We start from the raw sequence: 21,923 nt of genomic DNA, 5'->3' as shown, positions 1-21,923 counted from the left end.
GAGCTTCCGCTGCGTAAAATTCAAAATTCAAAATTCATTTATTTCAAGTAGGCCTAATACAAGCACTTTTGAAACGTCAAGTATGCGTAAACGTTTAAACCTTCGATATAATGTATGACAAAGTTTTTCCCCTTTAAAAGTTCTAATAAAAGTCCACGGCAGCATATGTCTATCTTTTAAGGTTGCCATAAAAATAAATAAATAAATAAATATACTACAACATTACACACATCACCATCTAGCCTCAAAGTAAGCGTAGCTTGTGTTATGGGTACTGAGATAGCTGATGAATATTTTTTTATGAATATAATACACATAAATACTTATAATATACAGATGAACACCCAGACACTGAAAAACATCATCACACAAACATTTTCCAGTTGTGGGAATCGAACCCACGACCTTGGACTCAGAAAGCAGGGTAGCTGCCCACTGCGCCACTCGGCCGTATGGTTATATATAAATAGATTGAAACTATAATATTACACAAACAGACAAGTAAAAAAAATATTTCCCACGGAATTTATGAAAACCGTAATAAACGCGGGATTCAGCTAGTGCGATGATAATGATTATGATGAAAATATGTATAATCATTGAACAGAATATGACTTCGTGGTTACAATGAGCTGTGAGCGCCGACCGGTAACAATTAACTATAAACGAGCTAAATTAACCCCACAATAAACTCTAACTACTGCGAGTTCAACAGCCACTCTCATTTATAGAAACGGATTACAAAACATTTGGTGGTACTATTTAAAATAAACAAATAAATATATACTACGACAATACACACATCGCCATCTAGCCCCAAAGTAAACGTAACGTTTAATATATTCTACTAGCTGTTGCCCGCGACTTGTCTGCGTTTGATTTAGTCGTAGATCTAAAAAAAAAATTAAAGTATTCAGTATCTAACCACAGTTTGGTCAAAATTAAACACATATTATAACCCCTATAGTAAAAAAATAATTATTTAAATCGGTTATAATTTGTCGGAGTTATGGTGTAAAATCGTCAAACACCCTCTCCCGAGATTAATGTCGGGATAAAAAGTTTCCTATGTTACTTATAACACTTCCAAAATATGTGTACAAAGTTTCATGAGGATCGGTTAAGTAGTTTTTGCGTGAAAGCGTAACAAACAAACTTACATTGACATTTATAATATTAGTAGGGATTCTATTTAAAATTTTACTCGTTTTCTTTATACTGTTAAATATGAACTGTTTGTGTTAGTTTTATTTATTCTTTTTTCAAAATTTATTAGATTTTTTTGTTTTATTTTTTATTAAAAATTAACTCTTGTAATGGTAATAACGCAACGGGCGACGCGGTTGTTGGCTCAGTTGTACTGAAGCAAACTGAAAATCAGCGCTGAGCATTGTTGCTAATACAGAGCATAAGGCTGAGTTTGCGGACATTTGCCATATTATTAATATTAATTGATAAACATTTAGTTACGAATCTTGTATGGCAATAGAAAATAGAAATAGAAAATATTTATTTAAAAAAACTCAGTACAATAAGTCTTTGGAATCCTGACCCCTAAACTAGGAAATCCCGTATCTTAGGGGCCAGTGCCATCCCAAACATTGATTCAATCATGTAGATTGAGATTGAGATTGAGATGAAAGGAAACTTTCAAAGGTGTGTTGAGTTCTCTAACGGTTAAGTGAGAATAGCATGCTGACTGAAACATATAAAATATAGGATTCTTATTATAATACTATTAATATTCTGTATAAAAAAAAACTCAATTCGATATTCATTCGATATTTTGTCTTTTTGGACCAGGACGCGTTTGGAACCCTCGTAACTTTAGTTTTAAGTTTAAGAAAAGGGCTTTCGCCATCATCTCACTGCCAAGTTCTCATGTACGCATCAAAAGTGCCACCTGGGTGCCAAAAATATGATTATTCATGGGCCTACATGAATAATCATATTTTTGACTTTGACTATTACTTTATTGTCGAGAACCGACTATCTCAGGTTGCCGCCGTTTTATTTGTCTAGTCATTTATTACACGCTTTATTTTAGCTTCACTTGTATGTTTGTTTGTAACCGACTTCTTTGGGCGCGATTTTGACCCACTTTAAACGGTCAGATTTCTTTCAAACTTGTAGACATATCGAGGACCGATGACAATACACTAATCTGAAAAGATTATTCCAATTTTCACTATAAAAAATAAGATTTTTTACTAATTACTACAGCGCCATCTAGACCTAAATGTAAAAAACCTATGGCGTTCGCGTACCTAACAAATTCCACAGAAAACATTAAGCTACTAGATGGTAGAGGGCGTTAGCTGTTACTTTTTAATGGCCTGTTTTAAATAATAATTAGAACTTGCATTTCGAGAGACGGGCACACTGAATAAAAAAAAAATATTTTATCTCTTTAATGGTGGATGGGTTACCGATTAATTTTGCTCTAATAAAAATAATAGATCCAGAAAAACTAAAAAAAATCGCTATTATGAATAAAATAAAAGAAAGAAATTAGTTTATATTTTAATACCAAGCGTGTTTTTTTAGTTTGTTTGAACTATTTAATTATTATTTTATAATCTATTTATTTTGTTAGTTATAATCTACAACTCTTTATTTTGTATACGGCTATACAAAACTTATTCGTTTACGAGTTCATAATGTTATTTGTACCAAACTAACATAGGGAATAATATGTTTAAGTATGAGAAATATGTGTCACCTATTACGTAATTATAGTACAGTATGTTCCAAAAAAAAGGCGTTTGAAGTCCGCAAATCCGCACTGGACCAGCGTGGTGGACTTTCTCACTGTGGAAGGCTGGTAGTGAGTTGAAAATATGATGAAGTGAAACGTAAGTAAACTACCTAAAAAGTGTTTTTTTTTATTTATAAATATGACCTGTTTTTTTTCTGATATATTCCGCGGAGCTGTTATATTGTAAAAGTAGTATAATAGTATATGAAAAACTTTGCTTGCAATTTCGATTTAGAAAATTTCTAATCCTGGCAAAGGAAAAAAATGAGGAGCAAACGATTACAGCCGCGGGCAAAAGCTAGCTAGTTTAATATATTCCGCGCTGGCATTTAACAATAACCCGTATTAAAAATGGCACAAGGTCGAAATATCGTTGCGGCAATAATTGCGAATCGTAATTAGCGGTTATGGTTTAGTTAGGACATAAAGAAGGTTTTATCTTTAGTGTATATATGCGGGTTTGATACCGGCTCAAAACGTAGTTATTTTTAGAGAAAACTTTTCTGTTTAATTCTATTTTCACGGATTTCCAATGATTTTTTCGATTGAATTTTAATGAAGAAAATGATCAACGAATGTGACAATCACAGAATTAAGAACATGCAGAAGCCGTGTACACGACTAATATCGAAGCATCAAAAACTACTCCACTTTAGTAGTGTTTCTCGAACAGACAGTTAGTCACTTTAAGCCATTTAGCAGTTGACAGTAATACCTAGTGTTCTAAAAAATTACATTAAAATGGCAACTTGGAATCCCAAGCTCAGTTGATTCTAGTTTAATTTCGACCTAAACATTTGATAAATTTCTTAATGACAAGGTAGATTGGAAGCACTTAACTGCGCTCTCATCTCCAGCAAGATAGAAAATTGATCGTTTTTTTTATGTTTATAGACGAGCGCTTGACTGCAATCACACCTGATGCTAAGCGATGATGCAGCCTAAGGTGGGGCGCGCTTGCCTAGAAGATGCCTATTCACTCTTGATTTGAAGGTACTCATATTATAGGAACTGGGGAAAATGGAAGCTGGAAGAGCATTCCAGATCCTAGCGGTGAGATCTGAAACGAAGATGCGAAGCGCTTCGTACGCATCCGCGATATATCGTAAATGTTGATGTTGGAAAAGAGCAACTACTGAGTTTCTTGCCGGCTCTAATCGGTAGAATCTGATTTTCGAACCGGTGGTAGAGTAACTACAAACAGACATACTTGACGTTTCAAAAGTATGTAAGTATGCTTGCCTACTTGAAATAAATGAATTTTGAATTTTGAATTTTTAACTATAGGTAAGGTATAAAATGGTCTTCCTTTCTAAACAAATGTAGATTATTACGAAGCGGTCAAACAAAAAAACGTGTGTTATTTAATAGCTAGAATCAATCAAAGAATATAATCGTTGTGCTGGAGGTGCCATCTGTGAATTTATTGAAACAAAAGTTAAACGGAAAATTGGTATTCCTGGTCAGTGGCATGCACCGGGTTTCTTACCATCAAATTCTCCTCCTGTACGAGTTATATATCAGTTTTGAGATTAGGCAGTGCTTTTGTGCATGTATGAAGTGCACGCCACTGGCATTAGAGTTAAAATGCCCTTAAAATATCATATAAATTGACTTGGATTGACTTCTTGGTGATCTAGACTTGGATTACCATAAAATAATAATTCAGGGCCAATGTGTAAGGTTAGGCACCAGTAAAACTTCATAGATTTATCTGGGAAACCAGACACTTACTCGGAGATAATGTGATAGCCAAGAAGACGGATTTATTCTGTTGCACCCTGACTGAAAGCTGTATTTGACAGTTTGACAGTTCAAAACGAGTGCTTCGCCGGGCTAGATTTTATTTAAACAGTTAACTTACATCATTAAATTTTTAATTTAAGTCTCATAATATATTAAATCATTTATTTCTCTCCGTATTCATTCTCTTCTATTCCCTTCTCGAGCGGGTGAAGATCATTATCTACACCCATGTACACCCAACAATAGAATATCATCATAGTAAATAAAAACTGTATTTGACAGTTTAAAAATAGAAGTGCTCCGATCGTCACCAAACTTTACAGTACCAGGTCAATCCGGAGATTCCCTGAAAGTTTCATTGAATTCGGTCCAGCCGTTTCGGAGCCTATACGGAATATACCCACACACTTTCTCTTTTATATATATAGATTAAAATTAACATAACATGCTGCATTGTCGCATAAGGACAACTCTTTCCTATTATGAGAAAAATGCAAGTTGGGAAATATAAAAATAATATTATAATTATTTTGATAATTCTATTGATAACTATAAGTAGTTTTTAAGCGTGGCTGCTATTTTTGGAGAAAATAAAAATGGCGGCCGGTGGGTACCTACCACTAAAATAATATTAAAATTTTGTTCTTCGACAACAACAACAATTTTTTTGCGTGGCGCACGAATAATATTATTCTGGCATCTTATCAACGAATACGTGAATTAGCATAACCTCAAATTCTAATGCATCCGTACAGAATCAATCGGTTCCGCCATTGTTTTTGTTTATGCTATTTCCAAACTCTGGCAGCTGGTACTTCTTGATCGAAATTAAAAAAAAAACAAAATTCATCTATTTCCAGTAGGCCTAGTTTATAAGCACTTTTGAAACGTCAAGTCAGTCTGTTTGTAGTGACTCTACCACCGGTTCGGAAAGTAGATTCCACTGAGAAGAGCCGGCGAGAAACTCAGCCATTGCTCTCAACATCATTTTATACTTTAACAATCTTTAGAATTGTTCTGTTTTGTGAGAGATGAGAGCGAGAAGTTTGACGTGTCTATGTGTGTCTGTGGCATCGTAGTTCCTGAACCGATGGACCGATTTTAATGTTGTTTTTGACGTGACAACGTCTTATAAATTGGTTTGCCGGGTGACACTTCAAGAAACTGCGTTACGCTCCGCTCACGTTATGCGCTCACAATGAGAGCGAGTGAGAGGCACGCGTCCCTTCCACTCGGGCATGGTTAGCCCGCCTAAGAGCGAGAGAGACAGACATAAAAAGTGAAAGGCACGCGTCCCTCTGTAGTAAACGCTGTTTCATTGTACGCAAATGTATTGCAAGTTATTGTATGTATATTTGTATATAAATACGTATGTATGTGTAAAGGTAAAAATAAAATTTTGTTAATATGAAATTCAGTGCGAGATTCTTTGTATAAATTAATGTTTTAAATATAATTATTTGTATAAATAAATGTTTTAAATTGTTACTATTATTTCATCCTTCTTCCTACTATACGAATGAATATTCACATTAAAATTATTTTACCACTCAAAGTCATTGTCACGTAAAACTTTCGCCCGTATACCGACTTTACAGGCAACCAATTTTTTTTGTTTAAAAGTTAATTAAATCTAGAGTGTTCTTAGCTATGTTTGATGAAATCGGTCCAAGATGGCCGCCGCTACGAAATAGCGGGTTACATTTTTTTCCACAACTTGCTACATTCTCAATATGGGTATCAGATGAAAAAGGGTTTACTAGTGTCGGGGGGAGATTTTTTAAATTGTAAATTTAGTTTTTATATACGGTCCGAAATACGTATAATATGTTTTCCGTTCTATTTCATAACTTTGCAATGTATTTTTCTGAAAGAAGCTGTCAGTTGTAGTTTGACCAAACTTCGTTGTAGGACTCTCTGAGGACCAAACTTCGTTGTAGGACTCTCTGAGGACTAAACACATAAATAACTATTCCAGCGTTATGCCACGTATTACCCAGGCCTGCTTCATATAAGTAAGTATATAATTGAAGCACTTATGTTGTAATATATTTATCAGAGACCGGTTTTAATTCGCCTGATACACTTCAACTTTAAATATTATCATCTTCGACAGTCGATAATTTGTTTTTGGGTCTTTATCTTGTCATTTCAATGCCATTTTTCGGTATTTTTTAAACCAATTAATAAACGCTTTATATGTAAAACCGTAGTGGTTCAGTGGTTGGAATGCATATTGTTATCATAATCGTAAGTGTATTTTTTATCTTGTAGTAGTTTTAAGTATAACTTCTAACGCGTGTACATAACAAGACACACGTCTTTTTTTTGTTAATTTAAGTCAAATTCAAAGTCAAAAATATCTTTATTCAGTTTGATGCGATTTCACGGTAGTGAGATGATGCCGAAAACCATATTCGTAAACTTAAAACTAAAGCTCCTCGCAGCTTTAAATATTAACCAATATTTAAATATTATTCCAAACGCGTCCTTGTCTAAGAAGAAGCCCACAACAAACTAAGCTGGGCGTTATTTTTTTTGTTATCACCATCTCACATTGTCATTTAAAATTATTAGAAGAGCAATAATTCAAACCCAAGCTTATTTGTCGATTACGTAGTCCTTTATACTATAATAGAACTTTTCTATAAGCTTACGTTTAATACAAACTTTGAACTTTTTAATAGACATCTCAAAGATGTCAATGGATAGTTTATTGTAGAATTGTATGCAATTTCCTTTAAACGAATTATGAATTAGTGTGTGTATACCCTCATAAAAGCATTTTCTTTCTTTAATTATTTCTTGCCAGAATCATGCTGAGGCACGGGGGTGGAATAACTCGATTAAAATAGAATAAATGCAGAACTACTTTGAACTCAGAGTTGATCGACTGTCCAGATGGTTTCTATAAATTGTTTTGATTGCTGATCTTATGTGTTAAATATATTGTGTGCTGAACGTGTAGCGATTGTTAGCAATGCTATTTTACGTTATTTCATTAGCACGTCGGGCCCGGAATGCTTATTGCTATGCTATTGTCTATTCCCTGTTCTCTGACCGCATCTCACGCCGTAGAAATAAATTCCACCCTCATCATCTGGATGCCTGGTATTCTTGTACTGTTCGAAATACCAGATCATTTCTACCGCGCACTTGCAAATTATGGAACAATATCCCATCTGATGTGTATCCTCAAAAATACAGTCTAGGGTTATTCAAGGGGCGGATAAACAAACTCCTTAAAAGCCGGCAACGCATCGGTGGCTCCTCTGGTGCTGCAGATTTTTATGGGCGGCGGTGATCACTTAACATCAGGTGATTCACTTGCTCGTTTGCCCGCTATTAATATTAAAAAAAAAAAACATTTTTCTGGTACGTGGCGTTTTAAAACTTATGCAGTTACTTTATTATAATTCCTAACAGCCAAGTATATTTGTTAAATAACCTGTAAATTCAAAGTTTAAACCCTTTTTATTTATAATATGAAACTACTACTTTGCAAGATTAGCTATGCTATACATGATTGCTCAGCAACCCCGGGTCTACGATTTGATAGAAACGGAGCAGAAACATGACAGCGGCACCTCTTTCTCCAGCAATTTCTTAAAAAAACTTAAAAATAAAATGTAATCGTTGTCATGTTTCGTGACTTTTTTTTTATTCCACTACAAGGTAACCCTTGTCTGTAATCTAACCTGGTGGCTTCTTAGATGGTACCGGGCTAATCTGTTAGGGAGCATGGTAATGATACCCCTAATGCAGTGGCGTGCATAGTGAACAAAATATCCAGTCATCATCATCATCATATCAACCGATAGACGTCCACTGCTGGACATAGGTCTTTTGTAGGGAGTTCCAAATTCCACGGTTCTGAGCCGCTTGGATCCAGCGGCTACCTGCGACGCGCTTAATGTCGTCTGTCCACCTCGTTGGAGGTCGACTAACGCTGGGCTTACCAGTTCGGGGCTGCCATTCCAGCACCTTGGGACCCCAACGTCCATCCTTTCTCCAACCCGGTGTATAACTAGTGCCCGGCCCATTGCCACTTCAGCTTCGCGACTCGTTGAACTATGTCGGTTACTCTGGTTCTTCTACGAATCTCCACATTTCTGATTCGATCGCATAGAGATACTCCGAGCAGAGCTCTCTCCATCGCCCGCTGATTGACTCTGAGCCTTCTTATGAGGCCCATAGTTAACGACCATGTTTCAGAACCATAGGTCATCACTGGCAACACGCACTGTTTGAAAAATATCCAGCACGAGTTATAAATACTTAAGGGTAGGCTATTTATAACTCTTACAATGCCTATCCTTAAGTTTTTTTTTACCTCTTACCGGAGATTTTCTTCATTTTATATCATCTGCATACCCTGTACATATCCTCTGTGCACGCCACTGCCCTACTGGGTGTCTACGCGACATCGCACCGGAACACTAGATAGCTTCTGGATGAGAAGAAAGTCGTTCTCCTCATTATCTATTATTATACTATGTCCTCTCCTCCCCCCCAATCCAAACCAGTTTTTTTTTTCAAAAGATGCACAAATTTTATATAAAACCAATTAAAAACCTATGGATATAAGGGTTCTCCATAGCACTGAGGTAGTTTCTATGCTTATTGCAGAGAGCCGTATTGTGTGACATATAGAGAAGTAATCAATTACAACGTAAAGGTTTGTCTTTTTTTTCGCAAATTAAAGCACCATGTACCCACATCCGCAAAGTAACGCCTTTCTCTACAAAATAATTGCGATTTAGCTTGAATTTCATCGTTTAGCATGTACATAAAGTAACATTTAAATTGCTAAATTTTAAATTCAATTTCGCACGCTAAAATAATTTATCACAAACGTATTCCAGTTAGTTGTATGTCTATTATATTTAATAACAGTGTCACGCTGTTCGTCCGGGATGAACTCCGAACCTACTAAACCGATTTTGACTTTTTTTTTTTCATATGTGTGTTTTGTTCCTACTTAACGTTCTTACTAATTGCAATATTTTGAACTTTCCATAATTCTCTACCAATCACTTCCTAAGTAATACCAATATTACTTAATAAATGGATGGAAATACAAGAAAACCACAGCAACGGGTCTGCTAGTATATTTGATTTTTGTGTTTATTTTTACGTTTTTTTTCCAACCTGTACTACTTAATTAATGTAGCTTATGTGTTACATGCAGCGTGTTAGTTAGTGAGTCAGTGTGTTACATCGCTTGAGGTTTTGGGTCAAAGTCAACGTCTCGAAGGCATATCCCTCTCGAGACCTCTCGACGCTACGAGGTGAGACCCTGTCAGAAGATATTTGCTTCATTATTTCTATAGATACTAGCTTTTGAACGCAACTTTGCCCGCGTGTATTGTTTTCTGGCAAAGTAGACTATGTCACTGCCAAAACCCTACAGAGTTCCGTACCCAAAGGGTAAAACTAAGACGGTACTACTAATACTCGGCTGTCTGTTCGTCTGTCGCTAGGCTATACAGTGACGTGCATAATATTACTGACCATAAAGCTAAGCTAAGCTAGAAAAATTCTCTTCCTATTCGAGTTATATGCAATTTTACGGGTAGGCAGTGCATTTATGCATTTATGAAGTGCGCGCCACTAGCTGAATCGTATGAACCATGATAGGCTGGAAAATAGTTACAAATGGAAAAATCCTCTTCGTTTTCGAATTATATGAAACTTTAAGGGTAGGCAGTGCATTTTTGCAGATATAAAATGCACACCAATTGCTGAATCTCATGAACCATGGGCAATGGCATCAAATGGAAAAATCCTCTTCCTATTCGAGTTATATGTAATTTTAAGGGTAGGCAGTGCATTTGTGCATTTATGAAGTGCACGCCACTAGCTGAATCTCATGAACCACAGGTAAACAGTGAAAATATTCACAGAAGATGTAATTCTGTTGCCGCGATAGCAACAAAATACTAAAAAAACAGTGTAAAATAAACAAAAAGGGGCCTCCCATAAAATAAATACTGTAATTTTTGCTTATAAAAAAGGAATGTAAATGTATTGGTTGGTGAATTTAAGGGTTCACAGTATTGGACCCGGGGATAGAACTCAGACCCTCTTAATTCCTTGTCAAACTAGCTTAGTGACAAATGAGGCATTTTACACCTCTATAGCCTGAAGTTATTATTGTATATCGACGTCAAACGACAGACGCGATCACTTGACTCCATTTATGTTGTCATGTTACTCATTGATCGGGAACACGCCTTCAAATATACTATATGTATAATTGTATAACATACTATATGTTACCTATATGTTGCAGCTGTACAGTGTATGTACTTTAGGATTGGACCACACGCAGGACTTTATGTTTCAAAATGCTCTCATTAACCTAGTTATTATGTTTTTCACTTCTATGGGATTGACAAAAACTCATAGAATAAAGAACATACAGAACCCTCATTCAGCTATTATTGCGTGAGGTGCAGTGTCAAAAACATTAAAAACGCCCCGCGCACGTCCACAGTCTGAATGTCCATTACTCCTACTGGCTAAAGCCCCTCCTGCCTTCAAAGCGTCAGTGTACCTCTTGGCCTAATACTAACATCATTGTTCTTTACCCTACCCTCATTTTCGTCTCTTTCCTTTACATGTATTACCGCTTAAATATATATATATCTATATATATAAAAGAGAAAGTGTGTGGGTATGTTCCGTATAGGCTCCGAAACGGCTGGACCGATTTCAATGAAACTTTCAGGGAATCTCCGGATTACCTGGCGAGTAATCCTGTGAAGTTTGGTGACGATCGGAGCACTCCTATTTTTGAACTGTCAAACTGTCATATATAGCTTTTATTTACTATGATGATATTCTATTGTTAGGTGTACATGGGTGTAGATAATGATCTTCACCCGCTCGAGAAGGGAATAGAAGAGAATGAATACGGAGAGAAATAAATGATTTAATATATTATGAGACTTAAATTAAAAATTTAATGATGTAAGTTTATTGTTTAAATAAAATAAAGCAAAATCTAGCCCGCCGAAGCGGGCTGGCTACGCTAGTATATTTTAAAGTAACGCCTGCTTCTATCCCACAGTCACACTTTTGCATTTATGTTGATACGCTAGTGGTTCAGCGACTATTTCTCTCTATGGTCTCGCGACATGTCGCGAGTACAATCTCACCGTATTACCGAATGCTTGGTATCAGTCAACGAGTTGATACATAATAATTAGACGTTCGGAGAATTCGCCGGGTTTAATCTCGCATGCTTTGATAGGTACAGTCATCTGCAATTTTGTATCTGGTATATTTTTCATATCACGTTAGGTTTTTGTTTCTAATGTTGTTGATTATACCTACCCGTCATGACAATGTGTTGTTGTATCATCACAATCGAAATTCAAAATTCATTTTTCAAAAGTCAAAGTCAAAAATATCTTTGTTCTAGTAGGCCCATAGGTGGCACTTTTGATGCGTACATAAGAATTACACGGTAGTGAGAGATTTATTTTAACTAGGCCAAGTTTATAAGCAGTTTTGAAACTAGAAGTCAGTCTGTTTGTAGTGACTCTACCACCGGTTCGGAAAGCAGGCAGCCAATAGATAAATAATGATGACGATGATGACAAGAAAATTACATCCATCATAGGGATGGGGATATGAAAATGAAAAAATGCTTTATTTTTCGTAAAAGAAAAACATAATACATAAATTTATACAAATTTAACATGCTTTTCAAACATGATTCCGAATGCAATATTAGAACAACCTTTAACAATGTATTAAACCCATTGAATAAATCGTGGTTACTACACGATTGATGAATTCCTTAACGACAAGGCTGCTTGGAGCAGGCCGCTCCGCTCTGATCTCTTACAATAGGTATACAACAATCTAAAGATTGTTAATTCAGTAAAAGGGCACAGCTGTTGCTATCGGTAGGTATATGGGATTTTCCCAGTAACAATAAAAAGGACAGCTCAACCTTCCAATAAAAAATAAATCCGTTTTTTTCTCTTTTCCTCTCCGCTTTCTGACAATTATAGAATTCGATTCCCACATCTGAAAAATGTTGGTGTGATGAACATGAATGATTTTTAGTATTGTATGGAAACAGGCGTTACTTTGCGGAAATCCATGAAATATTATGAAAATTAAACTTCATTTGCAATACTCCGCGAAAAGCTGGAGAATCTGTATGGTCTTATTTATAATCTCTCCAATCCAATATCCATATTTTTGCACGTTTCGCTCCGAAACCGGAGCGTCTTCTGAGGATGCTCCGGTGATTGATGTTCAGTGTCTGGGTGTTTATATGTATATTATTCATCAGTCATCTTAGTACCCAGAACACAAGCTACGCTTACTTTGGGGCTAGATGACGATGTGTATCTTGTCGTAGTATATTTATTTTTTATTATTTATAACTGGCGTACCCAGCCCGCTTCGCCGGGCTAGATTTTGTTTTATTTTATTTAAACAATAAACTTACATCATTAAATTTTTATTTAAGTCTCATTATATATTAAATCATTTATTTCTATCCGTATTCATTCTCTTCTATTCTCTTCTCGAATGAAGATCATTATCTACACCCGTGTACACCCAACAATAGAATATCATCATAGTAAATAAAAGCTGTATTTGACAGTTCAAAAATAGGAGTGCTCGGATCGTCACCAAACTTTACAGGATTACTCGCCAGGTCAATCCGGAGATTCCCTGAAAGTTTCATTGAAATCGGTCCAGCCGTTTCGGAGCCTATACGGAACATCCCCACACATTTTCTCTTTTATATATATAGATTATCATCTGGCTTGATATTAGCACCCTTAACCAATTTATGTCAGACTTGACTCATATACAGAGGATTAACCAAGAAAATACCTAAGAAGTATTAGGTGATTACGCCCTTTTGACGACCTCCCTGGCACAACGGAGAGCGCTATGAATGAGGAGGTTCCGGGTTCGATTTCCAGTAGAAGCAATTTAGAAACTTAAAATTTTCTCTCTGGTCTGGTCTGGTGGGAGGCTTTTGCCGTGCCACCTTACAAACAAAGATGTCCCCCGCTAAGCGATAAAGTGTTCCGGTGCGATGTCGCGTAGAAACAAATTAGGGGTATGACTACCATACTCCCTAACAGGTTAGCTCGCTACCATCTTAGACTGCACCATAACATACCACCAGGTGTGATTGCAGGCAAGGGCTAACTTGTAGTGGAATAAAAAAAAAAAAGCACCCACGCATGCATAATTTAAGGTCGATCATAAAGTGGATTTAACTTGCAAGATCTAATTACATACAGAAAGACACCGCGACAGGTAAAACAAAGTAAATTGCTAACAGTAATACAATACGAGTATAAACCATTTCATTTTTGTTTATTTTTTGAATACACATTTCGGAAAAAGGTCATTTTTTATTTGCAGGAAGAACGTAGCGCTGTTAAAAACGTTGCTTACGAGAAAAAAACTTTAACAATCTTTTTGTCCAGTTAAGGAAAAATAGACGATCATTTAATTACTAAAATAAAACAATTACTTAATTTAAACTCGACAGGTTTTCACGAAGTTGGTAATCAAGTAGGTTTTGGCGGAATATTGCTCAAAAATTGTTAGCATACTTTTATAATAAAAATGTCAAAGGGATATTTCACGCTGCCCGTAGGTATATTATATTAATTATTTATTTTGTTTCATATTTTATTTGCAAGTAAATATTATATTTATATTGGTAGTTACATATTTATTTATTTGTATTTAGTTACAAGTTGTGTCTTATATAATATTATATATATGTATAAATAAATAAATAAACAAATATAGCACTACAACACACACATCGCCATCTAGCCCCAAATAGGCGTAGCTTGTGGTCTTACTTAATATTTTTTTAAATAATATACACAAATACTTATAATATACAGATAAACACTCAGACACTGAAAAACATTCATGTTCATGACACAAACATTTTCCCACTGTGGGAATCGAACCCACGGCCTTGGACTCAGAAAGCAGGGTCGCTCCTACTGCGCCAGTCGGCCGTCATCGGTATATATGCACTACCCACCTATTTTCTGTTTTTGTTTTCTTCGCCAATGGTTGCCTGGAAGAAATCGCTATGAAGCGATAAGGCCGCCAAATTGTATACGTTGTTTTGTTAACTTTTCTTTTTTTATGTACTTTTTGTGGTGTGCAATAAAAGTATATTCATTAATTCATATTACTTAGCAATTATTTATTGCTAAATGTGGCCCGGGTTCCGGGACCGCGTATTCTACGGTTTTTAACGAATCCCGTGGAAACCGTTTGTTTTCCCGGGATAAAAGGTAGCATATTTTACTCCCCGTCCTTTCATCTAACTCTATGCTAAAAATAAAGTATATTTGTTGCTTAGTTAGGGCGTGAAGGTTGGACAAATCAACAAACTAACAATCTTTCGCATTTATAATATTAGTTCGGATTAGGATTTTCGATAGGTTTAATTATTTGTTTATTGTAAAATACGATGAAAGGCATGTCGTTAACGCGTTTATTCGAGTAAAACATGAAACTTGCTAAAGCAAAAAACCATAACTTAAACTATAGCAGTTTGCTACAAAGCATCCTTCGAATACCTACTCGATGCATCATGATTACAAAAGTCCCGTCAACATTGTTGATTATCGATACAAAACAAAAAAGTTTTTGTTTAGGATTTCGATGGGTTTAATTATTTTTATATAATAGTCCACCAATCCGCACTGGTCCAGCGTGGTGGACTACGGCCTTAACCCCATCTCATTGTGGGAAGAGACCCGTTTCCTGTAGTGGGCCGGTAATGGGAAAAATGTATTTCATGTTTTTACGAGAAAAACCTGCCACCTGTCCAAGCTATGGAAAAATAGGAAGTTTTGCTAGAAAATCTTCGTTCTAACAGGTAAGGTTTTTTGTACCCAATATGTAAATTATTACTAAAATCCTGCCAGTATTGTTGTTGTTATGAATACAAAACCGAAATCTATTTGTTTAATATTTTTTGATAGGTTTAATTATTTGTTTATTGTAGAATATCATGAAAATTTTCTTTCATGTTTTTAATAGAAACACCTGTTAAACTAAGGAAAATACCATTACTTTGACTAGGATGGTTACCTACAAAATCATACACGATCATGGTTTTTTTTTTATTCCACTACAAGTTAGCCCTTGACTGCAATTACCTGATGGTTATCTTGATGCAGTCTACGATGGTAACGGGCTAACCTGTTAGGGGTAGGGCAAAAATAAAACTTACTAAAATGTACGCGGTGCTACTAAAATCCTGTCATCCTTCGAATACACGATCATGGTTATTAAAATCCAGCCAATATTGTTGATGTTATCGATAAAAAACAGAAAAGTTTTTGTTTAGGGACTGCGGCCAGTCAAAATAAACAGCGGCAGAGCGTGCCAAATACCGTGTGCTGAATCAGGTTGTAGGCCCGACCGTGTCTGAGAGCAATCCAATGTGTATACACTCACTAACAGAGTCCGGTCCAATTGACACAATTATTGTCCACGCTTATTTACTCACAAAAAACACGTGTTTTAATCAGCGGGGTCGATACGTCCGCTCGCGACGCCGGTCAAAGTGACACTGACAGCCTTCATACTAACAACCGGCGCCTGCGCATACTCCTGAGTGTTGGAGATAATTCGATGGAAATTGTCGGGCAAGGTGTGATCATTGTGATGCAAGCGTGATTAAGTTTTCCTTCCTTCGTCCTTTGGTTGGGTTATGTTTCTACGTAGGCTATAAATACTCAGTGTATTTCATGTTACAGGGTTCTGTAGTTTAACAAACAGTCTTTTTACCTAACAGATAGATGTTTGAACTATATTGTTATAAATGGCGGTATGCGTATAACTTCCGATGAGTTAAACAAATTTTCATACACACCATGTACTCCGACCCACCGCGTCGCACCATCCGCCTATTCCGTCGGTAACTCGGCTCCGTAGGATGATAACGTGATGTTAAAATATAACCCAAACTTTCATTTACGATTGGGAAACTTAATTAAATACATTTAAATAATTGAAATACTATTTGTAGAATACAAATAAATGATATTATTAGGGAACTTTTGTAAATAATTATCTCATACATAAGTTCTATTAGAAATAAAGCATCATATGAATTATTATTAGTACTATAATTTTAATAATAACAGTTACTATAAATGATATTTTGGTTTTTTATACTTTGAATTAAAATAATGATTTTTTATTTGTACAATATTGCCTGCTGTATGGCGGAATTTCACTGCGTTTATCAGTGTTATCTCCTTTATTCATCTGCACACAAACCACCCAAGTTCGCAATTAAGAATTTAGAATTTTGAATTTTGAATTCTAGGGTTATAATTCTTATTTAGTTTATTTATGTAACAGGACAATGAATTCGACCTTAGCTAGTCAAGGTACATTAACGTGGATCTTGTGTCGCCATTACGCGGTTCATACATAAACTACATAATATAACCCGGCCAATGATGGGGGAAGGAAAATAAGTATGTCTTGCGTCACAACACGCTATTTTTACCTGAGCCCGAGTGTAGGTTTTTGAGAAAAGACCTTCTCAAGTTTTTTTTTAATAAAAACGCTACTTTGGGCAACGTTTTTTTTTAATGTCTTTAGAAAAACTCGCGGCAACTATTATTTATCCCGCGAAAAAAAGTAAGTAAAATTATGTACGTCTCTGAAATGCTATCTCTGTGCTAAATTTCTTCTCAAAGAAAAAGTAGAAGATGAAATAGTTTATTGCTCACAAACTGTAGGCCACATCAACCCATTACCCACAACAGAGCACGGATTCCCATAATGAGAAGGGGTTGAGGCCGTAGTCCACCACGCTGGCCATGTGCTGATTGGTGGACTCAACACACCTTTGAATATGTACCTATATATATTTCATATATCGGACCTTCAGACATGCAGGTTTCCTCACGATGTTTTCCTTCGCCGTTGAAGAAAGTTTTATTATAATTAATTAAAAACGTAACTTAGAAAAGTTAGAGGTGCGTGCTGGGATTTGAACTCACCCCCCGAAAGTGTAGTCGAGTGCGCTATCACCCTTACCGGGTACAGGGATGGACAGCGCCAATTTACTAACTTCGGGTTCCGGGATTGTCGCTTAATCTATCTTATTTTATGAACGGCTTATTAACGATGATTTAATTCACAATGTAAAACAAGTTTTACACACCCAGTAATTGATTAGGAATTTTACTTTAGCAAGTTTTTTTATTGGATTCCGCACTGGGCCAGCGTGGTGGACTACGGCCTTAACCCCTTCTCATTGTGGGAGGAGACCCGTACCCTGTAGTGGGCCGGTAATGGGTTGATATGATGATGAAGTTTTTTAGCAAAGAACAAGTAAGTCATTACGGTTGGCGACATTCTACAAATAATTAGGTTCTAAACCTGTAAAGACGGATTGTTCCTACTTTAAGGTTTGATAAAGTTTCCTTGCAAATTCTACTGGTGATAATTGATGACCCAGTCTAAGATATCATCGGGTTAACCTGTTAGGTATACGGCAGTTATATACCCCTAATCGGTTTCTAAGCGGAAACGTACCGGAACGATAAATCGCTCTGCGGAAAGTCTTAATCGGTAGGTTGGGCAAAATGGTAACCAGACACAGCTTAAGTCTCCCGCTAGTCAAAACCTGATTTTAATAAGGTGCAAAAAGAAGTACAACTTAAAAAAATTCAAAAATGCAACAAGCATTATTCACTACTAGCGTACCCAGCCCGCTTCGCTGGGCTAGTAATTTAAGTCTCATAATATATTGAATCATCTATTTCTCTCCGTATTCATTCTCTTCTATTCTCTTCTCGAGCGGGTGAAGATCATTATCTACACCCATGTACACCTAACAATAGAATATCATCATAGTAAATAAAAGCTGTATTTGACAGTTCAAAAATAGGAGTGCTCCGATCGTCACCAAACTTACTTACGGGATTACTCGCCAGGTCAATCCGGAGATTCCCTGAAAGTTTCATTGAAATCGGTCCAGCCGTTTCGGAGCCTATGCGGAACATACCCACACACTTTCTCTTTTATATATTCACTATACAAAACGGCCGGTGCCAAAAAACCCTCGACTAAAATTTCTCAACGTATTACAAAACTGTATCGCAGTGTAGGTACCAAAAGCAGACTGCATCGTAAATATCGGTGAGATGCGTCTGCGACAGCCAGCTGTCTGACTGATGGACGGAAGACACGCGGAACATCTGTTATGGGATTTTAAACCTTAAGACATCATCCTCCTATAAATGCATGGTATACCTGGATACACCTCTCGTGTTGGAGAACGAGTGAGTGAAATTGAAAATACTCTATAAATGTATACTAAAGACGAAACTGTGGCGTGCATGGAGGGTATGCACAGGGTATGCAGATTATATAAAATGAAGAAAATTTCCAGTACGTGTTATAAAAAACGTAAGGATAGGCACGCCACTGAGAGATTAAGAGTTAGAGATTAGACAAACTAATGCATTTGGAACCCTCCTAGCCATAGTTTTAAGTTAACGAGTGCAGTTAACACCATCACTAACATTAGTGTTAACATGTTAAATGTATGAACGCTTCGTAAGTGCCTGTAATAAGGTCTACGCGAATAAAACATTCAATTTGAATTTGAATGGAAAAAAAATTAAACACAACCCCTAATTTTTCTTAGTTATAAGCTATTCGCTTGCATCAACAGTGTAGGAAACCTGCACACCTTGGAGTTCTCCGTAATGTTCTCAACACTAGACCAGCGTGGTGGACTACGGCCTTAACCCTTCTCTCAATGGGAGCAGACCCGTGCCCAACAGTGGGCGGGTAATGGATTGATATGATGATAATGACTCTCTTTTTGTATGCCATACAAGAAAATAGAGGAAATAAAATAAAATTAAAGAATATTACGGAAAAGGCGTTTTTAAATTGGCTAGATTATCGATCTCGTCTGGTAAGAATATTTGTTGTCCTGTTATCAAAACGTTTTCCACTGCGTCTGTAACTGTTTTCAGGAAGCAAGTTACAGGCGTTTTTTCATAACATCTGTTAATACTGGCAAAAACTCCTATCACCATGCTTCAAATGTGAATAAATGGAAAGTTTAACTTCCTAAACATAGGACCTTCATTCAAACTTTCAACCCAAAATTTACACCTTTGAGTGTAGCCTTTTTCTAATTTTCTTTCCCACTTGGCCTCTCCTAATTATGATTATTACAACCCACTTGCTAACTTTTTGTCAAACATACCTAAGGACAAAATAAAACAAAATCAAAATTGGTTCATCCGTTCGCGGGCCACAGACAGACCTACACGCACACGCACTCACGCGCACCCACAGACACACACGCGCACACACACACACACACAACAACTAACTAGTTAACAGCTAACAAGGCAGTAGAGAGCAGTTTACCATTTCGCTTTTAATGATTATTTTACAATGTTTTGAATGCGATGCGCCATTTATAGTTTTCGAGAGTAGAGTTCGCGAAATACGATCGCCTCGGCCTAAAAGGAAACTAGTGACTTAAGCAATGTTATCGAATTAGATAAGTGGGATCGAGAAGCGACAGACGCGGATGTCAACGAACTTACAAAGGAAGCGAGCTGAGAGTCGCTAATGGCAAAATCCACCTACGTGATGCATATTTAGAACTGCACTGAACTAGGGACTTCCTTTTTCTTCTTTCTAAGTCTACTGATATCCTTTGGTGTGACATTAATAGGCTTAGGTTACAAATGCTACGTAAACATTACAAACTACCATGTTTTTGACACATATACCTATGCATATAAACTTACTTATATTAAATATTATTCAAAATAACGTTATCAGTGCCTTGGTATAATTTTATAGAGGTATAGTCTTTAAATGAATAATATATAAATATACTACGACAATACACACATCGCAATCTAGCCCCAAAGTAAGCGTAGCTTGTGTTATGGGTACTAAGATGTCTGATGAATATTATACATAAATACTTATAACATACAGACAAACACCCAGACTCTGAAAAACATTTTTGCTCATCACACAAACATTTTCCAGTTGTGGGATTCGAACCCACAGCCTTAACTCAGAAATCAGGGTCGCTGCCCACTGCACCAATCGGTAGCTTTGACAATAGAACCTTGTTTATTTTTAAACTTATAATTTAACTAGCTGTGGCCCGCGACATCGTCTGCGTTTGATGTTGTTTTTAAAGTATTCATTATCGCTAAGCCTTAAATGAGTATAGTAGTATATATATATATATATATATATATATATATATATATATATAACATGTGACTGTCAATTAATTACAGACAAAATTAAATTGCAACTTTAATTAAAGATCTAAGCTATCCTATCTCTTAAGTTGGACCAGACTGCTCACGGTGTGCCAATTTAATTTAAAATCGGTTAAGTAGTTTAGGCGTCCATCGCGGACAAACATCGTGACAGGAGATTTATATATATTAAGATAATGGTTGAATTTCGGCCACTGGGCGACCACTAGTACGATTAACTAAATGAACTTCTTAAAATAAGCTCTACTTAACAAGCATCGCATGTAAACAAAAAGTTACTGACCTTTCCTCCAAAGCGTTGAGTCGTAAATTTAAAATTACATTTTATTACCTGCTTGCTTGCGCATGCAAAAATTGCATCAACATTTTATTATGCAGGACCCGTGAGTGGGTAACACTTGCCCATTATTCATGCTTTTAGGAATTTGGACACTTGGGAGCGATGTGCCAACCTTATTTATCCGCGGTGATAGCCTAGGCGGTGGGACTTCGGCTTTACTTTCGGGAAGCCGACTAAGTTGTGTGCGTTATAAGAATTATCACTTGCTTTAACGGTGAAGGAAAACATCTTGAATAAACCTGCATGTCCATGTGTTCTCAGAGATGTGTGCTATCCACCAATCCGCACTTGGCTAGCGTGGTGGACCACGACCTAAACCCTGCTCATTCTAAGAAGAGACTCGTGCCCTATAACTATATAGATAATTAACCCGCTGCTCTAGTCAGCACAGGTACCTACCTAAACTTCTTTTTTAACTTAAAAAATAATCCTGTTTTCGGTGGAATACCCGCTGCAAAATTTCTACCATATCCGCCAAACGCGCAAATTACCGGTATTTACTTTGAAAAAATCAGTAAAATATGCAAACACTCATATCCTGCACATTTCGCCCACTGATTACACTTTGACAAAAGATATAGACTAAAAAGCAAGAAATACCTACAATACCTATGTTTTTTGCAACATTTTTAAGTCGTTGCCAAGTACTCGTAAAATATAGTAGTAGTAATGGTTGAGGAGCTCTCCCCGTCATTAACATATAGAAAATAAAAACATACATTTATTGTGTCGAGCATCAATTCATCACCTA

At 36.4% G+C, this 21,923-nt stretch overlaps 1 protein-coding gene across 3 annotated transcripts in view; it reads right to left on the bottom strand.

Moving 5' to 3' along the window:
- LOC120634436 (transcription factor EB) overlaps positions 1-21,923 on the bottom strand; it is a 162,411-nt gene that overhangs the window by 112,920 nt on the left and 27,568 nt on the right. The window contains exon 1 of one of the 3 annotated variants that reach the window (XM_039905002.1): positions 15,928-16,106. The exons of the other annotated variants lie outside the window; for them this stretch is intronic. The gene's annotated coding sequence lies outside the window, so the exon portion shown is untranslated. Of the gene's footprint in view, positions 1-15,927; positions 16,107-21,923 lie in introns of those variants that run through there. 3 annotated transcript variants of the gene reach the window in all.

This window comes from Pararge aegeria, chromosome 24 (assembly GCF_905163445.1).
Source record: "Pararge aegeria chromosome 24, ilParAegt1.1, whole genome shotgun sequence".
NCBI lineage: Eukaryota > Metazoa > Arthropoda > Insecta > Lepidoptera > Nymphalidae > Pararge > Pararge aegeria.
Note: the sequence above shows the minus strand (reverse complement) of the source record. Positions and strands in the feature narration are given on the sequence as shown.